This window comes from Molothrus aeneus, chromosome 1, assembly GCF_037042795.1.
Source record: "Molothrus aeneus isolate 106 chromosome 1, BPBGC_Maene_1.0, whole genome shotgun sequence".
NCBI classification, from domain to species: domain Eukaryota; kingdom Metazoa; phylum Chordata; class Aves; order Passeriformes; family Icteridae; genus Molothrus; species Molothrus aeneus.
The window spans coordinates 131557430-131570571 of record NC_089646.1 but is presented as its reverse complement, the minus strand read 5'-3'; positions in this window follow the sequence as shown (position 1 = coordinate 131570571).

Sequence of the window (13142 nt, the reverse complement as noted above, 5' to 3'; positions counted from 1 at the left end):
ATTTCAAGTGTTTCCATTGTTGCAAATATAATTTCTTTTTAGATGGGAAATATAATTAGTGTTGCCAGCCCCACTGGTCTCTCAGAATAGAAAATGAGCTGCATATAGATAATTCCATGAAAACACTACTGGAAATTCAAATACTTATCTAATCTTTTTGTCTGGCAACCTACACTACATTACTGATTGTTGGTACCAGTGAAGCATAGTATAGCATTTACTTCCAAAGGAAATTAAGCCAAGAAAAAGAGTGCCATTTAGTTCAGAGGAAAGATGTTCATACATTTTTATACTTTAAATGACTCCATTTGAGAGCTTGGAAAATTAAAAGGGCACTCAGCCAAAAATAGCTTAATGTAATTCTACTGAATGCAGGCTAAATAAGGATCAGCCTTATCTATCTTCTCAGAGGTACATTAACCAGAGACACTGTATAAAGTTCCAGAACTATCATATGCCTAAAAGGGATTAGGGGATAACCAAAGTGAAGAAAACCAATTTATTCATAATGTGAAACAACAGGTCATAGAAACTAGCTCAAGATAGTTCCAAGAGAGAGAGCAAGAGCAAAACAAGAGTAATGTCCATTTGTTTAAAAAGGGATGAAATAGCTTTATGTTGAATCACTGGACAAAATGCTCTGCTTTAAGCTGAAACTATTTTCAGGTGTATAATTTGCATAGGGAAAGGAAATTCTAATAATCTGCTTATAGTTAGGAAAAAACAGGGAGCTGTTATTTATCCCCTTATGACTAAGAAGCCACTCAGAGGGGGAGCTTAGTGTCACACATTAATGGCTTTGGCCCCCCAGAGCAAGGACGGGGAACTCAGCTGGAGCAGAGTTCAGCAGGTCACTCCCCAGCCTGTCTGTTTCCTTCTCACACTGGCACCTCTCAATTGTTCTCAGTCCTCTTACCTCTCATCTCAGCCCCTGGATGAGCTGTTCCTCTGCCATCACTCAGCACAGAATTCACAACTTTACTGATCGTTACTGGTGGTTCCTCTTCAGAACAGAAGGCAATGAGTTATTTTGTTGAGTTGTATAAAATTCAGCTTTTGCGCATATGAAAACTTTCTGTGAAAAGGAGCAGATTATTTGATGCTTTCATGTCTACTGATTTGATGTTCATTTGCCACCTCGGGAAAATGATCACTTTTATACTGATAATGAGAACATGCTACTGTTCTTATATTTTTTTTAAATTTTTTTTTTTTGTGAAAGACATTTTTTGCCCTAAAAGGAGCAAGATTGCACTTGCTTGGTCTTTTAGACCAACCATTGCCACACAAGAAAATTATCTGGTTTAACTAATAAAGAAATAATTATAAAGCCATTTGCTGAGTTACAACAAAATAGAGAAGCAAGGGAAGTGTGATAAGCATCACATTTCCTAATGCATAAACAGCACACTACTAAGTTCTTTGTGAAAGGTCAGATATTTAAAGGTAAAAGGATACTCCATGGGCAGAAATGTTTATTTTATAGAAAAAGAAGGGTCAAAATGAAGATTCAGAAACACTTCTATGAGTCATTAACATACAGAATATGACCCCAAGTTTGATGATAATTTATGTTAAAACAATACAAAGTCATTAGAGCTATCTTTTCAACCATGTTTGCAGAATTATTCCTCATCACTGCAGCACTGTGATCAAAAAAATACTCACAACATGTGAGTGTTTATGGAGCATGGCAGCTTTGTAAATTCAATAAATTTTAAAACAGTTAATACATTTTTCTTATATAATACATAGGCTGGCAATCAAGAACGTAATTATTGTAATTTCTAGTGATCAGAAATATAGCAAAAGTTACCCATGAAGTAATGATTTTATTTAGAAAAAAAAAAATTGCAAATTTTAGGAGCAGAAACATTTTCAGTATTTAGTCTGATCTGTGTATTCCCGGAGGTCTGAGAAGGTCAATGTATCATTTCAGAAAACAGCACAACCTTGGATTCACAAAGATGGGGTTTTTATTAATATGCTTTTATTCAAAGACTTGTAGAAAACTCCATCATGTGTCTAGGTCAGTGTTAGTAACTCTTTGTCATCCCTTTTTTTTTTTCAATGTTACCCTTTTTTATGTTTGACTGTGTTTAGACCAGTTTCCAGCAAACTGAATATTCAGCATGAAAAATCACGTCTCCACTTGGCCGTTGCAAACTGTGTAGGTTCTTTGTTCAATCATGTCATGGTCACGTTTGATCCTCTAGCTACAGCTCATGTGCAATAATTTACTTGATCCTTTTTCTTTTTCCTGGTATCAGTGAAATATCATCAGATATAATTTAACATCAAGTAACATGAAATACACACTATAAAGAGGAAGTGGTCTATCCTCTTGGAATGCACATGCAATCTTCACTTCTAAACAGAATAAGAGGTTTGCCACCAATTTCAATGAAGCAGAATTTAAATCAAAGAGGGGTTTTTATGCTGGGCTGCAGAGGAGGGCTCTGTGGATAAGGCTAGGCACATATTTCCTGGGATCAAATGGTTGCAGCATTCTGCCAACCATAGCAAACACCATAACTGTGTGTTCCTTGTGGTACAAAGCCTTGGTGCCCTTGGTTAACAGGATGAGTTATCACAGTGAAGAAATCAGTGAAGATTTTGGTGACTCTAAGGCTAACAGACCAGTGAAGTAACGGTGAAAAGAACTGAAACCCTTCCAGATTATGGTGCTATGATTCTCCCAAAGACTCAGGAAGCACTTGGAGTTATGGTGACAATGATGACACAAGAAGGCTTTGCCTGACAAAAGTCATCTGAATACAAGATGGACCCAGTTGGGTCCACGTGGTTCTTCAACATAGGACTGAAAGGGTTCATGGGGCTGTCAAAAAATCATTAGATTTTTTTTTTCTCTGTAATTAGATAGCGTAATATATTAGGAGGAATATGTTTTCTCTGGAACAGTGACAACCACTAACACTGATTCTTCAGTGAACTAAGATTTTTCCTGAGCCAAATCTACCTGTTCTTGAATCAGGCAAACTATGTAACCTTGGGGTCTCTGCAGTGTCTGCAATGTGCTTTACTAGATCATGAAACCTAAGGACTCCAAGTAAATTTTACTTCCATAAAAATGGAATTGAAATAATATTCTTCCAGAAATGTTTTCTGATTCTTTTCTAGTCAAAATGGACCTAAACTGGGTTGGTTGAATAGTGCCCATTTGGCTTAGAGAGGGCTAGAGGAAATTAAGGAGAAGAGGAAAGAAGCAGGACACATGGAGCCAGCTCCTGCCAAGCCAAAGTAAAGCACACAGCAGGGAGCAGGACAGCAGCTGGCAAAGCTAATTGAAAAATCAGTCATCTCAGATTAACTTTATATGCATCCCTTGACTTCAAAGAAAAACTTCTAGCTCCTTTGGAAATGGTAAAACCTGTTTTTAAAATTCTTTTAGACTTTCTTTAAAGGCAACATTTCAAACATAAAATATTTTTCTGAAACCAAATATTTCATTTTACAAATATTGCAACCAAGTAAAATATTGTGATGTTCTCAAAACCACTCTTCTTTTTTTATTTTTTATCCAAAAAGAACCGCTCATGAAATTCAACCAAATTCACAAATAGATGAGTACTTCCTAACTTATTCTTCAGCAAAAAAACCTGCTTCGTTTTAACCAAGAATCCTAGTGCCATGTAACCTGGAAGAAGGGGTCAGTTGTTCTCCTGCCCCATTCAGTAGAAGAAAAGCAAGAGGAAAACTGCTTTTGCTGTTGCAGGGCTTGTGAAAGAGACGTCTTTTCTCACTCTACATAAATAGGTTCTGATCCCTCCTGGGAGGTTGGAATTTGCAGGGGTTTGTTAGTTTATTGGTTGTAACCATACTCCTGGCTGATTAGGATTTGGATGCAGCTCACCATCACCACTCGCCACTCACTAGATACATCATTTACAGAGCAAATGAAAGACAAGACAAGAATATTCCTTCCTGGCATTCCCAAATTTACACAGGGTTTTCTGTCCAGGGGGATAAAATTCCTCCTTCTTCAGCATCAGATCTCAGCTGGAGCAGCTGTTTTGGCATAAACACTCAGCCTCCTGAGTGACAGAGCAGGAGAGCAGATAGAGAGTCCAGGTAGGGAAGAGGAGGGAACATCAAACATGGTCATGGAGGATCACAGTGTCACAGGACAGAAAACATGTAGTAGGCCATCAAAACCAGCCTGCTGTGAGGGCAAAATACAGTCACTTGCAGAATGAACTGCAGAAGATCTTCTCTGAGGTCTGTCTGCCTCTGTAGCCGTTCTCCACAATGTCAGAGGAACAGCTGTATGAACAGAGGCCACATTTCTAGGAAATCTGTACAGATACTATGTCAATTCAATGAACACTGTTATCTGTCCTTCTTCAACACAAGTATTGAGCAAGCTCAGATTCCCTTTTGGTTATCTTGTGCTGGTACAGATTGTTGCCAGACATAACCACTCCCAGCTCCAGGTGCCACAGTGGAAAGTGTTGCCCTGCCCAGGTGTCCCTCATTGCTCATCAGGTGGTGGAAGCTGCCCCCACAGCTCTACTGGTACTCAGATGAGTATGAAACCTGGGGCAAAACTAATATTCCAGTGAGCTCTGTGTAAGGCAACCTTCCTGCTTTTCCCAGGAGCATGAACTTTTTCCTTCAAGCTGTTCTTCCCAGGAGGAGTGAGGAATAGCTGAGCAGCAGCAGTGAGCAGCCTCCAGTGAGCAACTGTCTACTGAGGGAACATCTGTCCATGACCACAGACATGCATGGACAGGTGTGATCCAGCAGGGAGCCCAGGAGGGCTGACTTCCCTCCTCTTCCTCCCCTTCCACCTTGCTCGACTTGACTCTTCCACTGCTGAGTGATATGGTCCCTGTGCAGCATCCAGCATCCCTCTCTGATGCCACCACAGTCTACATTGCACCCTAGCACTTCTCAAGTCTCATCCTGCAATTCTAAGCAGGAGAGAAAAGAGGCTTATTCTGCATGCACCTGTGCTCCCCTCTGAGCTTCAGGCACCTGTGTTTAAGCCACATGTATTATACCCAGCCCTACTATAATTTAAAATACTAATGACACAGTACTCAAGCACAGTAGGGTCACCTGTGTCCTTTGTGAGTTTTTCCCAGTCATCATCCCTGGTCCACAAGCATTCAGCCCTGGAAGCCTTTTAGGGACAAGCCAAAACTGCATCAATAAGTCAATATTACTCAAGAAATTGTCAATTTCTGAGACTCTCCTGTGAATTTCTGGTTGCTCTTGCCTGAAGCAGGAGTGCCACCAGATAGGATGGTTCAGCCCCACTGGCTTGGCTGCCAGCCTCTGATGAGAGATCAAGGGTCCCAGCTGCAGGGGTAAGTGAAAGGAACCAATATGAAAAGTAGGCAAACATGCAGAAGTATTTGTTGTGCACATCACCATTTAAAATTCTTAGCTGGATTTCATCCTCGAATAAATATTTTTACAGTGTCTTCAGTTTGAAATTGCCCTTATAGAGAATCACAGAATCATTAAGGTTGGGAAAGACCTCCAAGATAATCATGCACCACCTTTGACTAAAGACCACTATGCCAACTAACCACAGCACTAAGTGCCATGTCCAGTAATTTCTTGAACACTTCCAAAGATGCTTTCTCCACCACCTCTCTGAGTAGTCTGTTCCAATGTTTAACCATCCTTACCATGGCAAAATTCTGCCTGATGCCCCACCAGAACCTTTGCTGGCACAGTTTGAGGCTGGTTCCTCTTGCACTGATGACTTGTTGCCTGGGAGAAGAGGCTGACCCTTATCTGACTCAAACCTCCTTTCAGGTCATTGTGGAGAGCAATATGGTCACCCCTGAGCCTCCTTTTCTCCAGGCTAAACACCCCCAGCTCCCTCAGCTGCTCCTCACAGGACTTGTGCTCCAGACCCTTCCCCAGCTCTGTTTCCCTCCTCTGGACACGCTCCAGCCCCTCAATGTCCTTCTTGTGGTATGGGGCCCAGAACTGGACACAGCACTCGAGGTGTGACCTCACCAGTGCCCAGTACAGGGGAAAAATCCCTGCCCTGGTCCTGCTGGCCACACTATTGCTGATAAAGGCCAGGATGCCATTGGCCTTCTTGAGCACCTTGGTGCTCACTGGCTCATGTTCAGCTGCTGTCCACCAACAACCCCAGGTCTTTTGCTGCTGGGCTGCTTTCCAGCCACCCTTCCCCAAAAGGAAAGGAGAAGAGTTCTTAAAACATACCCCAGCCCAGAAATACCTGCATTTCAGGTACTCAACCTGCTTCTCAGATCTCATTATATTAAATAAGAATACCAACAACTGTTTTTTCTGATAACCTGCACAAAGGGAAATACTGTCTTCTGCCCTCATCTGAGAAGGAAAAGCCCACTCCATGTCAGTGGGAAAGGCTCCACTTCACACACTTGCTCTTACCTTACTTGTGTTGCAGGACAGCGTGTACTGCTGCTGGAGTAATTGTTTCTGACAGGTAGATTGCAAACTATGCCTGTGAGAGTGTGGTGTCATATTTCTGTTCAGCACAGCCGCTAGCATCCCTCCTACAAAGACCTGTTAGGAGGGTGACTAGTCATAGGGCGAAAGCTAGGGCTAAGTTTATAGATAGTTAGGTGGTTGGGGTAAATGTGTAGGGTAGCAGTCCTAGAAGGTTAATGAGTAGGAGTAAGATTATGAGGGATGTTAAAATTAGGGCTCATTTGTGTCCTTTTTTGTCTAGGAGTATTATTAGTTGTTTTGTGACTAGGTTGATAAACCATAGCTGGAGGGTTGAGAGTCGGTTAGTAATTCATTGATTGTCTAGGGAGGGTAGTAAGAGAGCTGGGAATGTTATTGAGATGAGGATTAGAGGGATTACTAGGAATGATGGGCTTGAAAATTGGTTGAAGAAGCTTAAGTTCATGGTCAGGTTCAGGGGGTAGTGCTTGGAGTGACGGGTGGCTTGCTAGAGGGGGGATTTATTGATACAAATGACCGAAGTTTGGGTTGGATAATTAAAGAGAAAGTGATTCATGAAGTGAGCATGATAAAAAATCATGATCAAAATCGTGATCAAACCCTCAGCATTCAGGTAAGCTGAGGCATCCCTTTCCCTGTTAAACTGCCAAAGAGGTCAGGTACCAGCACAAGCTACACAAAAAGTACCTCTTCCTGTCTTCACTCACATTATGATGTAGAGCTTCAGCATCTCATGAAGCCAGAGGTCAGGCACTCCTCTGCCTTCACCTTAGCTCTATCACTAGGACTGCTCAGAAATCCTTACGGAGTTGCTAAAAATCTTCAGTGTCAGAAGCATGATGGGGAAGGGAAAGTGGTAAATTGGAACTTCACAAATGATGAAGATCACTTTGCACTGGTTATTTTCGGTAGAGTAAAAGCCTGAAAATGAGACTCTTACCACCTCTGAAGCAGGAAAAGACACCTTGTGAAGGTGTCTTGTCTTCCTTGTGCTCAGGTTTCCATGGCTTTACATATCCACAGTACCTGTTTAACAGCCAGCCACATACAGACTCATGGCAATGCTCAGAACCAATTCTGAATTACAAATGGGGAGCAGGGCACTGAAGAAGTCTGGGTGCCAACCTGTGGGAGACTGACTCACTGTTCTGGGATTTCTGTAGCGGCAAGCCCTGAAAAAATACATCAGAGGGGGAAAGGCAAAAAGGATAGAACAAAACTTAGTACAAGACAGTTGCTGGTGGTCCCTGTGGTCCCTGATGACATATGAGGTTGAAAATGGCTTTTAGTGGGGGGTTTATTTTCTTAATGCTTTGAGGGCTACAGCTGAAAGCCACTACATTTAATGTTAACATTGAGGCTAGAGAATCCATATTGTAGTGATTAGTAGCAGGAACTTCAGAGATGGTAGCGTGCAAGCCAGAGGGAACATGTAGATTGAGTGTAAGGAGACTGCAAGATTCACAGGTCAGCTCTAAGTAATGGAATTTGGGATTTTAAAATGCATTTCCTCTCTGGTTAGTTTCTGAAATACAAACATAAACTCACAGGATTTAGGCTCTCCCCTTCCTTGGGTTTTGGCTCATGAAACTCTTCTGCTCTCCTTGACTGGTCTAAATTGGATTATATACAATACATAATCCAAAGTGGGAAGCAATGTCAACCACATTGATGCCTTGGTTTTGCTTGTTTAAAAATTGCATTTCCATTCTCAGGGCTCAGTTTACAGCCCTCTCTCACGCAAATTCCCTTTGTCTCAAGGGAACCATGTCCAAGTGAGGAAGACACTCAAGAAGTCTAGTAGGACTGGGCCCCTAGTTGCTTAGGTTTCTTGTGGAAAGAGGGCAAATTCCTAAATATTTAGCAAACTTTTTTTCTCTTGTAAAAGAAAACTAGACCAAGAGAAACATATCAGTCTAAGTAAATTTCAGAGCTATTTTTTGCCAAACCCAATGGAATCTGTGTAGAAAAAAGAGAAACATACTAAAGACAGACACAAGACTGAACTCAGATATCCCCCCTTGGTCTGTTAGTTCATACTTTGAAATAAAATTGTTGCTATCAAAATTTTGTTTAAGGAAGGCAACGGTGGTAAGAAGAACAGGCAAGATAGCATGCCTATACATTTTCCCAGAAAGAGATTTAGATTTTGATAATATAGCTATTTCTGAGTTCATAATAACAGAAAGAACACATAGTTGTGACATTTTGGGGTAGTAGTCCTTCCTATAGCTGCCTTTATCTGAACACAATATTTTTTCCCAGTATTTTGAGGCTTCATGCAAGAAAGGATAATGAGTATTTGCCTCTAAATTGGAGAGATACAGGTTTGATGTATGGCCCCTTCCAGAGAGTAACATTCAATGGCTCAATGTCCAGATGAGGATCAGTTACAAAGGAAGTCACTCAAAGGTTCACACTGGACCATAGAAATGATCAAAGGGATGAAACATCTCTCCTATGAAGAAAGAGTGAGAGAGCTGGAGTTTTTCAGCCTGGAGAATGCAAGGCTCCAGGGAGACCGTATTGTAGCTTTTCAGTACTTGAAGAGGACAAACTTTTTATCATGGTCTGTGGGAATGGACAAGGACAATTGTTTTACTCTGAAAGAGGGTAGATTTAGATTGTAGAATGAAGACTTTTTTTTTGTAGTGGGGGTAGAGAGGCACTGGAACAGGTTGCTCAAAGAAATTGTGAATGTCCTATCTTTGATAGATTTCAAGGTCAAGCTAGATGGAGCTTTGAACAGCCTGATTTAGTTAATGATGTTCCTGCTCATCATTCTATGAGTCTATGAATGTGTGGCTCTATATTTCAGTAGGATGATCAGCCAAAACTGCTCACCTACTGCACAGCCTTAGAGATGCCTGAAGTTCATACATGCCTTATTTGGAATAAATCAGGATTTCTAGTTGCCAAAACATCCATTCTTATGAGCGTCCAGGACTGTTCCTCTTCGCCAAGTCCAAGAAAATCTTATGTAAATACTACCCCCAGATATCTGGGATGGTTCAAATCTCTTGACTATCTCCTAGTGCTCATTGGCTGGGACAAACTGCTCAGAAGGGAGGACTCCCACCCTAAGCAGTGGATAAGGAGCAGCAACTATGAGAGACACAGGTCTCATGAGCAGGAAACCTACTCAGGCTGTGTAAAGACACAGTGAACAAGACCAGAGCATATAAGAGTTTTTGGAGAGGTACATGCATGTCTGAGCTTCAGAACTGGGTCCTCTGAACCAACAGGAACACAATGGAGTGGGAAATGTGACTCTGATAGTGCTGTACTGCTTAGAGAATTTTCTGCAAAAAATGGTGGGAAATCGTGTTGTAAATCATGCAAAGGACTGTTTATGTAAAAAAAAAAAAAAAACCAGAGCTGCATGTCTTGGTATTGGCATGGCATGGGCCACCTTCCTGGGCATTGGCAGGAGAAAGGGATCCCTGCCAACCCCAAAACCAAGGTTATAGCCCCTTCCTGTGGAAGACTCGGGATGGCAGCTGGATGCCGGGTTTGTGACACACATCTACCCTTCTTGTTCACTGTGGCTCTACTTTTCATCCTGGCCAACTCCTGGCAGCTTTTTGCTAAGAAAGTAAATTTTAAAGCTACCCCCTAAGCAGTGATGCTGGATCATGCTTTGCAGCAGTCAGCTGCACACAGAGCCTAGAGGTGTAAGAGGGCTGCATTTCATACTGTGAGTCAAGGGTACAAACCATCTTGCCATAGAAAAAAGTCAGTAGCAGTATTAGTTGATCCTCCACAAATTGATCGGCTCTTTACATATCTGATCTTCTGATCCATCAATGCTGCTAGTTAAAGTATTTGACTTAACAGACTGATCATTAGACTTGATATTAACAGTGCTGCAGGTTTTGTGTTTGACAAAAGATATGCCTGAAAATCACTGTGCCTTAATTGGAGATGTTAATGCATAAGTGAGCTGGTGGACAACTAACCCTGTCACACCACACCTGACCTCTACAGACACAACTCTAAGCAATTTTAACCTTCTCTTTTAAATGTTTTGCCTACCAGTATAAACTACCTAAACCATACTGTGTTTACCCCATTATCATCTGTAGGGATTCTTTTTTAAAATATCACCACCACAGGCTGTGTATGCTCAGGTGAAAATGTTCCCTTCAGGCATTGATAGAAGATTAGTCACTCTCATGGACAATTGTTTCATAAGCCCAAGTGCCAAGTGTTGGTCTTTGATTTTTTCCAACAGATGCAGAAAATCACAAATCTTTGTCAAATTACTGTTTTACTAAACTGAAACGGTTTAATCAAGATGCCTTTGTGGATTCACCCACAAGCCACTTCAGGTCCCACTTCTGCAGCTGGAGCTGTGGTTGTGGTCAGTGGACACTGAAGTCCCATTGGTATCAATTAAGCAGAAGTTGCAGGCAGGCTTGTGCTCAGAGAAAGTGGCAGAAGAGAGAACTGGCTGAATTCTGTTCCTCTCAGGAATTCTCTAACTACCTCAAATGGGGCAGGAAGTAACCAAACATACCCATGCTTTCCCTTTTATTGAAAGGAAGTCAGATGGACATTCTGCTCCAGGGTAATGTACACAGGTAATTCAAGAAGCAGTGACTTTGTAAAACTAGCCATAGCAGGAATTTGATGGGAACTACCATGTATGGCAAAACTTTACAAATGTCTTTTGGTGACCAGATATGGAGTTGTGCACTCTCCCCCCAGCTCCTGAAAATGCAATACTCTGTACAGAAATACTGAAAGCCCTCATGACTTCAGAGGAGGTGGTATTTTTCACAAATGCCTAAGCTCTGAAATCAGAGGTAGTAGAAGAATCTCAGTCTTTGCTTAGAGGAAAAACATAGCATCAATATGGCAGAAAAAGAGCTTTAAAAGTGAATCACCACAGCCTGCACACCAGAAAACCAAGAAAAACAAACTTTTTTTCTTTTTTTAAATCAGACCAGTTTAATAACTATTTGAGTCATATGCCTTGGCAAGATTCCAGCAATGTCTACCCATGAGTATGTGGCTCCTGAGTTTGGCTCTACACTTCCAGCTGAGGACAAACCCTGTGGCCATCAGCACAACTGTGCTGATACCAAGGACACAGGGACACAGATCCCTGGTTACTGGAGGAGGTGAGTCAGTGGGAGCTGCTCCAGCCAGCTGTGCAAAGGCTCCACAGGATGAGGAGCTGCATCAAGCCCAGTCTCATCTAGAAACACAAATATGGGAGGCTGGTTCTCATGTCTTACTTGTGAATCATTCCTGCATTTCAACATTCCCTATGACCTCTGAGCCCTAGGCCTCTGTGTGCTAGATCTTTTGGGACTCTTTACCATGTAGGGATTTTGATACATGGCTCCTGCAAACAAGAAAGTTCTGGTGATAGTTAAAATAGACTTATTATCAGGCCAGACGTGTATGTAAAATGAGGGGAACGGGAACGAACCTGAGCTACTCTTTGAACTTTCTTCATACACCATAGTGGAAAAAGAATATACAAGGTCCATATATCCCCCTTCAAGGCCATTTTAGCAAGTCCCTAGTGTGAGCACAGCTACCAGCTCTTTGACAGATTACTGAAAACTTACTGCAAGCACCCTTTCTAATTTTGTCTGTTTTGTTAATGCTTACTGTTACCACAGTGCTCTCCATGACTTACATGTGTCAGCTTATGTTCTGCTGTCTTTTCAAGGTTTTTTTGACCTTTCTCCACTTTTAATACAGCAGTGACATACTATATGCAAATGACAGTGCCATGTGTTCTGCGTATCTTTACTGTGTACAACTTAGCCAACAGCTGTTTCTAAACCACAGTGTGCAATGTATATTCAATTCATGCAAAAGAACCCTGCAATCATTCTTTGTTTTGATTCAGAAATTGCTAGTGTTTGAATTGTGTAATCGCTGTTTTGGAAAGATCTCCCAACTACTAAATAGCTGGAATTACTGCAGACAAGTAGGAAATGTCTAGATTACCTTCTTAGAGTAGATAGCGAATAGTGACAGCATTAAAATAAGGTGGGATCAGTGGCACTGTAGACCAAGTATCTTGCAGTAAACATGATCAACTATTAGTGCAAGTAACCCATACTTTCATTCTATTTCTGAAAGAATTACTAAATTTTTTTTGAGCTGTAGTTATTCAAAACACAAGGAGACAAGAAAAGGTAGAGAGATCCTCCTTGGAAAGCTAAAGAAAGGAATCTAGCCAACAAGAATGGAACAATAACTGCTGAATCAAGCAGAGACATTGCCTGCTTCAAAGAAATAAATGTAAAAGTTACTGAAGGTCTCTGTAGTAGAGAACTTGTGACCACTTTGGATTTGTGGATGCTATGAGCTTGAAGAAGCTGACTCTGCATGACCACCGAGGCACACCACCAGTCCTTGGTCCCAGATTTCTGTTGAGTGCTATAATTCTGGCAGAGGAGACCTCTGCTTTGCTCCACAAAGGTGTGTGTATGTCCTGTGTAGAGCAGGATATGCCTGTCTGAGGATAGACTTCTTTTGTCTGGGTTGCTGACTCTGAACTGCCCTGCACCCCACAAGTTATCCTTTAGCTGACACCAGGATGATTCAATATTTTCAAGTGAATAGAGGGAGGCATCCCTGAACAAAGTGCCCTGAATCATCCTGCAAAACACCTTTTGATCCTATGTGTGTCTTCGTCAGCAACTTCAGTGTTTAGGTTAGTAACAGGTCCAGAT